Below are 13,356 nucleotides of genomic sequence, written 5' to 3' on the forward strand. Positions count from 1 at the left end.
GCCCAAAATTTGGTGCTGCTATTCAAGGTGGAGGGATCAAGCAGTTCCTCCCAGGCCTCTTTCCTCAGAAACTCCTTGCGGGCAACAGTAATAGCCTTATATTCCTTTCTACAGAGTTTTACAACCTCCCTGTTCCTCGGGGATGCTGACAAGGCGACCCTCAAATAACGGGCAGCTAGAGTGCAGTCATGACTGAACCATCTCGGACCTATATTGGGTCGGGGTTTATTAGGGACCGATAAAAACGCTGAAACCTTCTCTGAAATATTTTGGTAAGCTTCTAGAACCAGCCTAGGTTCACCCCCCCCCATTCGTACAGACTTTAATATCCTCTGCACACCCTGCAGAGATATTCTTGTAGAGGACATCCGCAGAAACCATAGACCATTTTAACCGCCTCTTCCCATCTGTTGTACCCAATCTACCTTGCTTAATGATCGTATTACCTTTTTTAAACCAAGGACATTTTAAACAGATTATAAGAGGGTTATGGTCACTAAATTCACTAAAAACAATGCAAAAGGAATCCACAAAAATTTGCATCGTCCGCGAAACAAGTATATGGTCTATAAAGGTACCCCTTCCATGCCCTTTAAAAGTAGGGGTATCAAAATAAAATAGCGGGTCTTTTAATGACATAGCCAAAGAGAGGTCATAGTCATTCAAAAAGTCATTACACAATTCCCCCTCCTTTGTGTGCTCCATATGGAGACAATCTGCACGATCACACACCATTTCTGGTAAACACTTGTGCAATGGGTCTATACAAGGATGCAGATTAAAGTCCCCCATAATCAAGAGGTTATGGCCCACATTTTCCATAAAATTAGAAACAAAGGAATTTAAAAAATAAATATGATTCCTGCCTACACTATCATAAACAGCATTATAGAAATTCACCAGCCCTACACTGACATTACCTCCAGTTAGAGTTAAGCCCATTACACCTGTATGGTGTGCTCCAATTCTTCGAACTTCACAGGGTATTAATATAGATACAAAAATTACAAGACCCCCCTTGGGCCTACCCCGCACAGATGGCAAGGCTGGCACAAAGAAGGCCTTATACCCTTCTAAGAAGAGGTTACAGCCCAATTCCCAGGTCTCTTGTAAACAGATAATCGAAAATTGCTTAATGTAGGTCACCCAATTTACATCAGACATTTTAGCAGCAAGACCCGCAATATTCCAGGAGACAGCAAGACATCCTGACATTTTGCCTACCTGGTTATCTGGATTAATAGGTTCACCTGAAGCCCTGATATCCTGAGCTGCAGGTGCCCCCCCGTCAATCGCACAGCTCAAGACCGGATAACACTTCATACCTATTCTGTGTGTATAGGTTCGACCCATATTGATAGTGTCCAGCACTGACGCTCCTATTAAACGCACCAATGGGTCCACCTACACCACAGAGATTAGTAATATTATGAAGAGGTTGAGTCTCTTGCGCAGGAGTATAAGGTTCAAGCCCCCACCTGGTTAAACTCTGTTGCGGTCGTGATTTGCACAAATGTGCATAAAAGTAACCCAAGGGGCGTACACAGATACTATTCGTATTATATACCAGTGCAGAAGCTCTCAAAAGTACAGTTGCTACATGCTGGGGGTGTTTAAAATTTACGACTATACAATCCCCAGACCCAGACTTTTTGGACGGCCCCACCCAATTTACACGCCTTACTGTCAATATCTGGTCAAAATATGAAATCGGAAAACCGCAGTTTTTGTTAAGCCAAGACACTGTCTTATTTTTCAGAGAGATAGGAGATTCATCATAAGGAGATGCAGGGTGGGTACCACAAGGGGGCACATTAGTCAGTACTACCACAAACGGAGCACAGTCTGGTGGTAAATTAAGATGGCAGTTGTGCATCGCAGATCTGGGAGCTCTACTGCTATGGGGGTTTATAGATAATTGTTGCTGCGAAACAGTTTCCACAGGAATATCCGAATGAATAGATGTTACAAATCCTGGGACAACTGCAACAGCAGAATCCCCCCTCCCCTTGTTCTGTATATCATTAAGTTCAGCAATATCTCTCCTTTTCCCGCCAGAGTGTACAATTCCACTAGGCAGAGCAATCTCCCGAGATAATAACAGACCACCCAGCCTTGTCACTTCCTTGGCTAGATTATCAATCTTAATGGTTAATGGTTTAATGAGCTCCTCTATTTTTACTATAAAAGAAGCTTCTAAGTTTTTTATAAGTGAAGCAATCAGATCCGAGTTTAGATTTACTCCATTACCAATACCATTACCAATACCATTGGAGGCCGTGAATACAAAAGGGGTTGCTATAGCAGGACTGGTAATTGACTTACCAACCTTCTTTTTTGGCTTAGAATTATTATGTTTCCCATTCTCCCTTTGAGACCGTGTTCTACATGATCTCATATGTCTGATTTCAGGTTGGGTCTCATTCAGCACACCAATGTCAAGACTTAACAACACCCGGGAGTCAGAATGAACCTCCACCTCTACTGAAATGGGGGCTGGAAGGTCAGTAGGGATGACATCGCTCGAATTGATTTCAAAATCTTGGGGCTGACTAATAGAAACATTTTCTGATAGTGTATCCTCTATCACGGTGCCTTTCCCCAGAGATACACGTCTATCATTATTAATCTGTGTTACTTTCCTGACCAGGAAATTATCTAGGGTAGCTGGACCCACCATCACTTTATCGGTTTTTGATTTAACCATTTTGTCCAGTTATAAGGTTAAACTTCCACCCAGGTACCCTGAAATCTACCTACGCACTCACTAACAGGTCAACGAAAACAAAATCATACCAATATATCAAGTGTCTTACATGCTCAAAGCACGTTAGGAGTCCGATCAGCACAGTGTAAAGTACCTGGCCCAGTCCAGTCTCTTCAGGCCTCTGAGGGCCACAGAGGGCCCGCCCTTTGCCCGGCGCCACCCGCGCGCGTCCCGCGACGCGGAGGGAGCCGTTCGAATATAGCGCCTCCGGGCGCGGAAGTGCCTGCGGGTGGGGGCGGAGTCTCCAGTAATCCTGGGAGCCGTAGTCCTGTGCTCCCAACGTGTGGCGGCAAACTAGCAGTGGCAGCGGCGGGCGGAAAAACGAGCAGCAACCTCCCCTGCACACAGAACAGAGCGTCTGACCCCACTGCCTCCTCTGCGTTGTCCAGGTAAGGAGCCTGCACCCTCACGCTGAAATTTACAAAGTTCTCCCGCACCCCGAGGGAGCCGTTCGAATTTAGCGCCTCCGGGCGCGGAAGTGCCTGCGGGTGGTGGCGGAGTCTCCAGTAATCCTGGGAGCCGTAGTCCTGTGCTCCCAACGTGTGGCGGCAAACTAGCAGTGGCAGCGGCGGGCGGAAAAACGAGCAGCAACCACCCCTGCACACAGAACAGAGCGTCTGACCCCACTGCCTCCTCTGCGTTGTCCAGGTAAGGAGCCTGCACCCTCGCGCTGAAATTTACAAAGTTCTAAGGGAAAGAGAGAAAAGAATGGAAAGACTGCAGGACAGTCATTATGAGAATTTAAAGCACCTGGAGGAGTACAGACAGGGAATATTAGCTGCAAAATCTGGTTAGATTAGTCTACTCTACAGGGAGTTTTGAGTGTTTTGTGATGACTCAACGTCATCAAAGGTGGAGATCTTATTTCATTTGTAGGCTTGCATCATAATCACGTGTCGAGTGCATCCACACAAAATGATTTGCTGTATTATTGTTCAGTGTTGGAATTGTGAACTGTATTTACATGAATGTGGGTCATATTTTTGGCCATTGACAACATGAAGAATCAACGTAGAAAATTAATGTAATTTGCCGAACACTTTAACATGAAGAACTCATGCTGTGCAACTGACAATTACATGTGTATTAAATGTGCTTATTAATGATGTTATTTCACACGTAAGTGAATGTATTAATTGAAATTGCACTAATGTTATGTGAATTCGTAAAGTTTATATGATGTTCCTTATGTTGGCTGAACCTCGTAGGCCTGAAGGGTAAGTCCCTGCAAACTCTTGCATTTTAAATTAACAGTTTGAATTTCATTTGTTTGTGGAATTTGTTCTTACTGGCGTTTTGTGTTGCAGATGAAGAAGCGCTCTTTTAGGCAGGATAATGTCTTTGTTTTATTAGCTAGGCAAGGAGAGAAGTTACAATTGTATGGCTTGAGTCGATAAAGGAAGGTCGTTATGCTTCACACAGCAGAAGTGCTGGGAACCAAGGAGAAATTGTTGCAAGGAAGGTCACTATCAGCATCATGGAAAATTACCTTCAGGAATGTACCCAGGGCTGGTGGCGTGATACGAAATGCACCATGGTGGTGCTACCTGTGGATAACTGGTTGTTGGAATTAGGGATAGTGTGCCACATCTCCCTTGCCTTCAGAGAGAGAGCATCCTATGACGAGCTCTGCCTTTGGTCTTGATGCTGCTTGACCCATTGACCACGGAGAGACTTCTTAGGAAGAATGCACGTGTTGACACCTTTTATCCTTTCTTCTGAAAATGCTTAAGTAGGGATATCCCCTCAGTGTTAGAGTAGGGATAGCTTTAATACTTTCCACTCACCAACCCTCGATGCACAGAAATTAGGACTCGTGCTTCCTGATTTTCTGAAGTAATTGTGCTGCTTATGATGTACTGTCTAAACTGGATGTGCAGATTTGGCTTCAAGCTAATTCCTTTGTATTTCTATACCCTTGTGTTGAGGTGTCTCCGTGTTCAGTCATTTCTGGCTTTTGTAAAAAACTAGCTAATCTTAAATCGTTGTCTGTGGGTTATTATGTATCCAGAGAAGTATTGGTTATTTGATTGCTTAATTAATTTTCTCCCTTTTACACTTTCATGCTGTGAAGATGAAAAAGATCCATTGGAGTGTGATTGATTGATTGAATGAGTGTGGCTCTAGAACAGGTCTAAAACCTATGGTCCCAGCCCTTTAACTGGAAAGGAGATGATCTTAGCACAGCAAACCTTTTATTAACAACCTTTTTAGGGAAAAACAAACATTTTCGTGTGCAGCACTTTTCCCATTTTTCCCCAGAACCCTAAATATATAGCAATATTTTTGCTATTTTCTTCGTCCCCTACATTGGAATCCACAAATCCTGGGTAACCCTATGATCCCTTTGTAAGTATGAAGTACCTCAATAACCAAAATAGGGCTCAACACTGGGGTGGAAAAGTCTCAGCAGTTAAGAAGTGATGCTATTCTTGTGTGAAAAATGTTCTTGTGCTGATTCCCTTCCTAATCTGGAAATAAAGTCATTAATAAAACCATGGAGATCATGGACCAGAAGTTACTATGCAGTCATTTCTCTGGAAAGATATTCCTTGACAGTTTGGTGGTTAACCACTGTTTTTTTATTGGACACTACATTTTTCAATTTTTTGTTTCTTTTTTGATAAAATGTGTGGTATTTGCCTCTTTTGAAAATCATTATGTTTTGAAACTGTTTATATTGAAGTACATGTGGCCTAAAACTGTAAACCTTAAAGTTACCTCCAGAAATTAAACTTTGTTGGACACGGACCATGAATTGAATCACAATGACAGTAGTAAGTGGTTGCAGAACGAGATACTAGAGAGTTTCTTTGAATGTGGGACCCACAAACCATACAATAAGCAACATTAAATATAACTATTGCATATATGAAGCTTATGCTATCCCTTGCTCTATCTCAAAGCACTAACAGCAACTGTTAAAATTATCCAACTCATTGACACATTCTTTTTATCATTGGCTAAGGCGGAGCCCACCATGAAATTGATAGGGTCTAGTTCCAAAATGCACTTTGTAGTACACGAAGTGGTACAACAGTACCACTAGTCATCTAATACAAAATGCTATTTGCTAAACTAAGGACGGACAGCTCTACCTACCCCTCTTCTATAACTTTTATGCAAAGATCTTCTCCAACATGGCCGGGATCTCTGAACATGTAAATGCATGATTTAGGTTTAAATAAGGGGTGGAGCAGGCAAGGTTTTAGGGAAATGTGCAATATCTGCTACTAAATAGGATGGCTTTTGGAAATTATAAGGAGGGGTTGAGGGAAGGACCTGCTCAGAAAAACATACACCAACAAAACAGTGAGGCCATTGCTCGTCACGTAGTCTCAAACTACACTCTTAAAGTCACTACAGCCCTAGACATCACAAAACCGGTGTAAATATACTCCACAAGTTATTACAGTTGAGTTCTGACATCACAATGCCTGCTGCCAGCTGCTAAGGTGAAAGGCAGGTCAAGTCACAGAGCAGCTGTTTAAAGCAATGAAAATGAATGTTCCTTTTCTTTCTCCTGCTCTATTTTTCTAGCTTACAGTGACAAGGAGAAAGAACATGTTTATCGTTTGCACTCCTGAGATAATTATAGAATAGTCCGAATCTTTCTTCATGCTTCTCCACATCATGAGCTACTGCGCCTTTTTAAAAACAATGACTATTCAACCGTTTCTAATATGTTTTATCTAATATCAGGTTTTTTATGTGTTTAGTGTTGCACTAAAAGTTCTGTTTTTATGTTTCATGTTTGCAAACATGTCCTCTCTTTCATATGAAAGAGCTAAGCACCATGGTTTTGTGTGGTTTGTGGGAAAGGTGATCCATGTTTAAATGGGATTAAGTTTCCCTGCCGTACGTGATAAAGATATTGCAAGTCACCTCGGAGTTCCATAACCTTATAAAGGAACTCTGCCTGCAACCTTGTTCCTCTTTATGGTTAAGTTACTCTTTTCAATATCCTTATAATGCAGCCCATGAAGTGTCTAGTCACTAGACTACGGTCTCAGTCCATGTGTGATTTCTGCATATCTGAATGGACTAGCAATGATGACTGTAAATAAGTGCCTGCCATGAATTCAGAAACTGGTGCTGGTTTGTTTGCATTCAAGAATGTAAGATTCAAGAACAATCTTCCCACATAGGAAAATGACAGGTTCATTAATTCTCGACAAAGGATGCTGTAATGATGATACTTGCTCTAGAAGACTTTTTTCACTGTTTATAGTATTACCTTTTATTTATGTCTACTGCTTCAGCACTTGATAATGTTTGACAATATAAAGGTGTGTGTATTCTAAAAAAAAATCATACAATTTTAAATATTTAATTATTTTAAAATTCAATAGTAAATTTAATACAACATTCAAGTATATTTATAAACTTATATTAAAAAGTAACATACACTTTACATGAATTAAAGCCATAATTTTAATTAAATTCACTAAATACTAATTAAAAATAGAAATGCTAAAAATCCTAATGATGTGGGTTTTTGGATAAGAATGTAATTTTTATAAATTAAAAAAATGATTAACCATATATTATGAAGAGGTAGTGTGCTGTAACATTTTAATTTCATTAGTTCTAGGTTAAAAGAAAATAGTTTAGATTTATATTTTATCATGTTAAATGTAATAAACTGTATCAATTTCGTCCATATTTTCCCATAAGAAGTAGGCCTGGGCAAAAATTTCGTTCCGTTCGCGGAAATTGCGATAATTTGACATTTTCGCGTTCCGCGGAAAGCGCGAAAATGTCAAAATTTCCGCATTCCGCAGCTTTGCGATAATTTGATTCTTGCTCGCGCTGTAAAATAATACATTCTCGCGCGCGATCGCCTTACCTGAATCCCTGCGTTCGCCGACAAGTTTTCTTGATCCGGTCGCGTTCTCCATGAGATGTTGTATTGTTTTTAGCCATTTGCGCTGTCTCGCGACAGTTCGCGCCCGTAGTGACGTCATGCGTCGCGCGATCACGTCTTTCTTCTCGCGATCATGCACCACGAGACAACTGAAAACAAGATGGCCGCGCCCGCGAGCAACCGCATAGGTAAGTTGGCGAGCCGCAACCATGCAGAAAATCTCGCGAACATGCGGGAAAAAAACTTCTGCATCTTCGGGATATTTCCGCGTGTTTGCGATAATTTTTAACATTTTCTCGATAATTTGCGAAAGTGGATTTCGCAAATTCCGCCCACCCCTAATAAGAAGCTCTTTGCCATAATGACAGCGAGCTCTACCTGTGAGTGAAAAGTTGCTAGTAGTAACTTTAAACTCGTTAATTCAAAGCTAGATGACTGCAGCCGCCTGAAAAGAGGAGGTGAAGCCATTTAAAACTACACTCTAAACAAGGCTCTTTCTCTACTCATAAAATGAGTTGCATTGTTTTGATTCATTTGCTACAAAATTATTGTTTGGTAAGCATGCCTGGTAAAATTTCCGTTTTGCCGGTGTAATCTCGCTTAATTTCAGTAATTCTGTCTAAGTGAAATGATGCTATTACGCTCTGTCGTGTAATTATTTGCCATTTATGGCAAAATAACTTAGTGCAGGAGCAGAGGAACACCATGAATGGCCAGAATATAAGTGGCTGCTATTTCCAGTGCTTGTTTTTGTGCTTTTATGGAGAACGAAATGTGCCCTTGCATTGAAAATAGGCACGAGGACGCCTTTTGTGTTAAAATGCAGCATCGAATGCAGGCTTTGTGTTTTGCATGATTTCGACACATTTTCCCAAAATGTCAGTGAAATTCCACGTAAGAGACTGACGCATATTACACTAATTTAGCACAGCAATACTATTGACCCACTTATGATATTGCAGCGTCGCCTTCTGTTTGCTTCCCATTCCCAGGGTCATTTTGGGACGCAGCTCTTTGTTGTAGAATGAGAGAAAGTGTGAAAAACACAGCCAACTCGGAGTAAGCCTTTGGGCTCTACAACCTGGGCCCTGCAGCGTTAATCTCTGCGAGTCTACTCACAGGGTAACCCATTAAGCAAAGAGAAGTAGATGAGCATTGCCTCCTCCTGGAGGCAATGCATGCAGCTCTGGAATAACACTACACATACATACATTTCTGTGTGGCGTTCTTAGGAATTCTTTCCTCCCACAGGATGGGAGGGATTGCTATTGACTCGTCATGTATTTGTTTCTTTATTTAGGTGGTGTTTAAAGTGTTAAATTGCAACCTTGTGGGTGCCTCAGCTTGTTCATGGCCCATAATGTTCTGCCATATCCGCTGAGTGGGGTCAGATGGTTGTGGTTCTCAGCACCCTCGCTGAGGGGGGTTCTCTCATGGTTTGTTGGCTGCTTTAGGCAGTAGCGTCATGAAAACGAATAGGCCCCCCTCCTTCATCATGGTATGAGGGACACTAAGACTCCCAAATCTTCCAGATATTTATAGGATGTATTTCTTTATTTTTTAAATTTATTTTATACAATTTATAAAGCGCGCAAATACCCATGGGTGTCTTGGAGCTACGGACAGCGAGCATGAACCAAGATCTATAGACTATTGGTTAAAAAGCCATGTTTTTATCATTTTCCTGTAGGCAAGCAAGGTTGGGCTAGTCTTGATGTGGATAGGGAGAGTATCCCACAATTTGGCGGTGTCGACGGTAAATCGACTGTCACCCCATGAAGTTTTCTTAGTGCGGGGGACCCTTACCAGGTTCGCTGTTGATGACCGTCGGGATCTATTGGGGGTGTAAGCACCAAGAGCTTCCTTCAGGAACATAGGTCCAGTATTGCGCGTGGCTTTATAAACGATGCAGAGGGCCTTGAATTTGTTTTGACTTCTTATAGGAAGCCAGTGGAACTGTCGCAGCACTTTTTAGATCGATTTGTACTGATAGAATCCTGGCAGCTGAATTCAGGACCAGCTGTAATTTGTTGAGGATCTTACTTTGTGCATTCATGTATACTAGATGGTTGTTCCCTTATGGGTGTAGCTCCCTCCCAACCCACCCCCCCCCCCACACAAGACCACAGGTGCTGCAGGGGCCTGCATTATGCCTCTTGGCTTTAGGCAATCTGAACAGATTAGGTGGTTACCAAGAGGAGGGTAGTGATCACGCTATATTCTGAGCACATTACATCATGCTACCCAATCCTGGCAGAGAGATTTGTAAAATTCGTACAGTCATTCGAGAAGTTATGTGCACTGCACCCCCTTACGAATAACATGTTAACCATACACTTTAAGATCTACTTCCCGAAGACCATTTCCTCATTCGCAACGAAATGTATAGATGATTGTTTACAAACCGTGTTTGCAATGATGAACTAGTAAAGAAACAGCAATAGCCAGAGATGAAACTTGAGTGGATTGTTTTATTCCTATTTATAAAGCCCTAATTTAGATGTATAAAGTGAGTGGCATGAATTCGAAAGCAGGAGATCATTTTGATGGTTAGTAATAGCTAGAGATTAAATGAAATGAGATGTAATTGTATAATGTTGCTGGCACAACCTTGAAAGCATGAGATTATGTTTGTCTGATGACCAATAGGAAAAAATAGGAGAGTCTTAATGCAGTAAATGATTTGAACTTTAAGGCGCATATTTATGACTTTTGTGTTGCAGGGCAGCACAGCAAGCCATCTTTCTGTGCTGTCCAGCATCACAGCGAAAGGACAGAAATGTGGCGTATTTATCCAATACAGAGTATTCCTGTCTGTTTCCCTTGTACTGGTGCCATTTAGGCAGCCTAGCATTAACACAGGCATTCTTGCACCATGGTGCAAGGGTGCCTGTGTTGTTGGCAGGATTGTTTTGTGCAGAAAGGGGAACCTTCTGCACAAAAACAATCCTGAAAGGCTTTTTTCTTTTTCTATGAAAACAACACGGAGAAATACAGATATTTCTTCTCGAAGGCAAAAGATTTTGGTCTATTCCCAGGTTTGCAAGTCCTTGTAAATCTGGCAATACATCAAAATCCATGGGAGTTGTGTGAAATACCCACCACAACACCCATGGAACGGTTACCCAGGGCAGAGTATTGCAATGCAGCGATTTGTGCTGCTTTGCACTACCCCAAATTTATGAGCCCAGTCAGAGACATGCAAAGTGGCTTTGTGTGGCCTTGAGGTATGCATCACCCATATACCACATTGCATGGTGCACACGTGATACAAGCGACCCATAAGTATTCCCCTAAATACCTAAGGCCCTGTATTGTATTCAATATGTAATAGGACTGCATTTTGATGTATCTGCTTCATAATAAGGCAGGGCCTATGGTTTGATTTTCTTGTATTTTTTACTTGAAAGTGTGCAACTTACATTTTATCCAGAGAATCCCATGAATTTTGTCTGAAAAAAACATGTTTAGGACATCCTATAAGTACATAAAACAGTAGTGAAATATGGTTGTAGTTTGAGATGTAGCAATTCGGATTTATATTCTCTTTGCAATTTTTGCGAATCAACAGTTTTTATGATGATTGTGCCTGGACATAGTTGTTTGAAAGGGATAGCGATTTAGGTTCCGTTCTATTTTAGAGCTATGAATTGAATGTGTTTTGGTGTACATGTAAACTTTGTGAATACAATTTATTTTGTGGAAGGGGCAGTAAATCTTGTTATAATTCTTATTTTAACTGATAGATATGATTTCAATTGCACCACGATATTCCTATAACGATAATTTAATGAAAGTGTGTAATGGTTTTTGTTATTCATACAAATAAAGCATTGAACATCATGATACCAGCAGCATGAGCGTTGTAGTCAATGCTTAACTGAGAAATACTCAGACCCAGAAGTCCATTGAGAGTGCCAGGCTGTAACTGAGGTGCTTGCATGATTGCACTGCCTTTGCTGTGGCCAGACAGTTGTACATTGACTGTGAAGGAACGCTTACTGCTGCAGCAATGCTTGTCATTGAGAGCTCCATATTGTTATTTCTGGAATGGCACTACACCTACAGCAAAGGGGCACAGCAGCAGTGCCACAAGAGTCCTCTCCCAGGCTGCAGCACAGCTCCACAACCAGGGAGAGCCTTGAGCCAAGCAGCTCTCTCCTTCCCACAGACTTCCTGAGGAAATTATTCAGTGTTGTGGGACAGCTGGCTGGGCTGGCATTGGAATGGCCTGATTTAGATTGTACATTCAGTAGCCCAACCAAAGCAAATACCATCTCAAGTTGACCAAGGATAGACTGGTAATCTATCCAGACACGCTCTTTTATTGAGCTCTTGAACCTGACTACTTTTTTGGGGGGGAGATTTATATGGTGCGAACTCGACCCGAAGATATCATAGCACCATAGCACCATGAGCACCAGTTGCATTACAGATGGACACATTCATGAATTGTTAGGCACCAGTATATTGAGTGATTCACCCAGAATCACCGGATGCTGTGGATGCCGAGACTCAAACCCGTTCCCTAGCTTCGAGGTCGACCACTCGAGCTGTTAGGCCGCAAATACCATCATGCAAAAAATAAATAGCACTGGACAAGCTAGTTACTCCAGGCTTGCTCCAACTCAGCAAATTTTATTTGCCAGAAAGAGCAATAGATAGATTTTGACCAAACTTTGCGTTTCCGGTGAAAAGAGCATGATTTACATTTACAGATGTAAAACTAATTTTGGCCAAAAAGGATCTAATATGAGCTAATATTCTAAATGGAAAAATAATTGACCCATCCTTAGTGAATGGGGCACATCACCCTACATTCGCTGAGGTTGTCCTGATTTGGATCTCAAGTCGAGAACCACCAGTTTTCAACTTTTCCCCTAATTTGTTATGTTAACTTTTAGGGCTCAGTTAAAGTGCATTAACAAGTACATACTGGGAGAATGGTGTGGAATGTATCGATCAAGCCATGTATGCTTTCTGGTATACGGCATGTAAAATTCTTGACCTATTAGGGCACTGCTCATGTATATCTAGAAGGTGAGAAGTCCCTGTGGATCAACTTTACTTCCTATCACCACCCACCACAGGCACCAGAAATATTGCAGTTGTAATTGCAGTAATTTCCCAGGTCTTGAAGACACGGTTAATCCCTTGTAATACCCTCCTCATGGTGTGCACACATTCTGAACAGATGGAATGCTCCAGAATCTTTGAGATCTAGTTCACAAGTGAGTGGAATCCCTGGTGGACAGTAATTCTGCCATTGAGAAGGTGATTGAGTGGTGTAGGGGTGGCTATGTCACCCGTCTTCTCAGGCTGACATTTTTCTCCTTTGTTCCCATTTCTTGATCACAGAAGCAGAAGTGGAGTGGTGGGTGATCCCCTGAAATACTTAGGGGGCAGCACAGATGCATTTGTATTAAAATTGGCCTGCTGCTATTGTCATCCCCTGTACTGCTGCACATATCGTCTGTCTATTAATGTCACATACAACCTTTGCAACTTAGCACAGAAGTGTATGTGTGATGTCTAGCTTGGATTTTGCACTGGAAGCATGCCTTTCGAGTGCATCGTGATTTTCCTAAGCAAATTCTGACACATTTCACACATTCGTTGTGTGCTTTGCAGTGCACCATATATTCAATGTGCAAAATGTTTGTAGAAATACAGAAATATTTCTCCAAATTAGCACTGGCTTTAAGGGAGCATTATTTTTTGA

Source organism: Triturus cristatus, chromosome 3_2 (assembly GCF_964204655.1).
Source record: "Triturus cristatus chromosome 3_2, aTriCri1.1, whole genome shotgun sequence".
Taxonomy (NCBI): domain Eukaryota; kingdom Metazoa; phylum Chordata; class Amphibia; order Caudata; family Salamandridae; genus Triturus; species Triturus cristatus.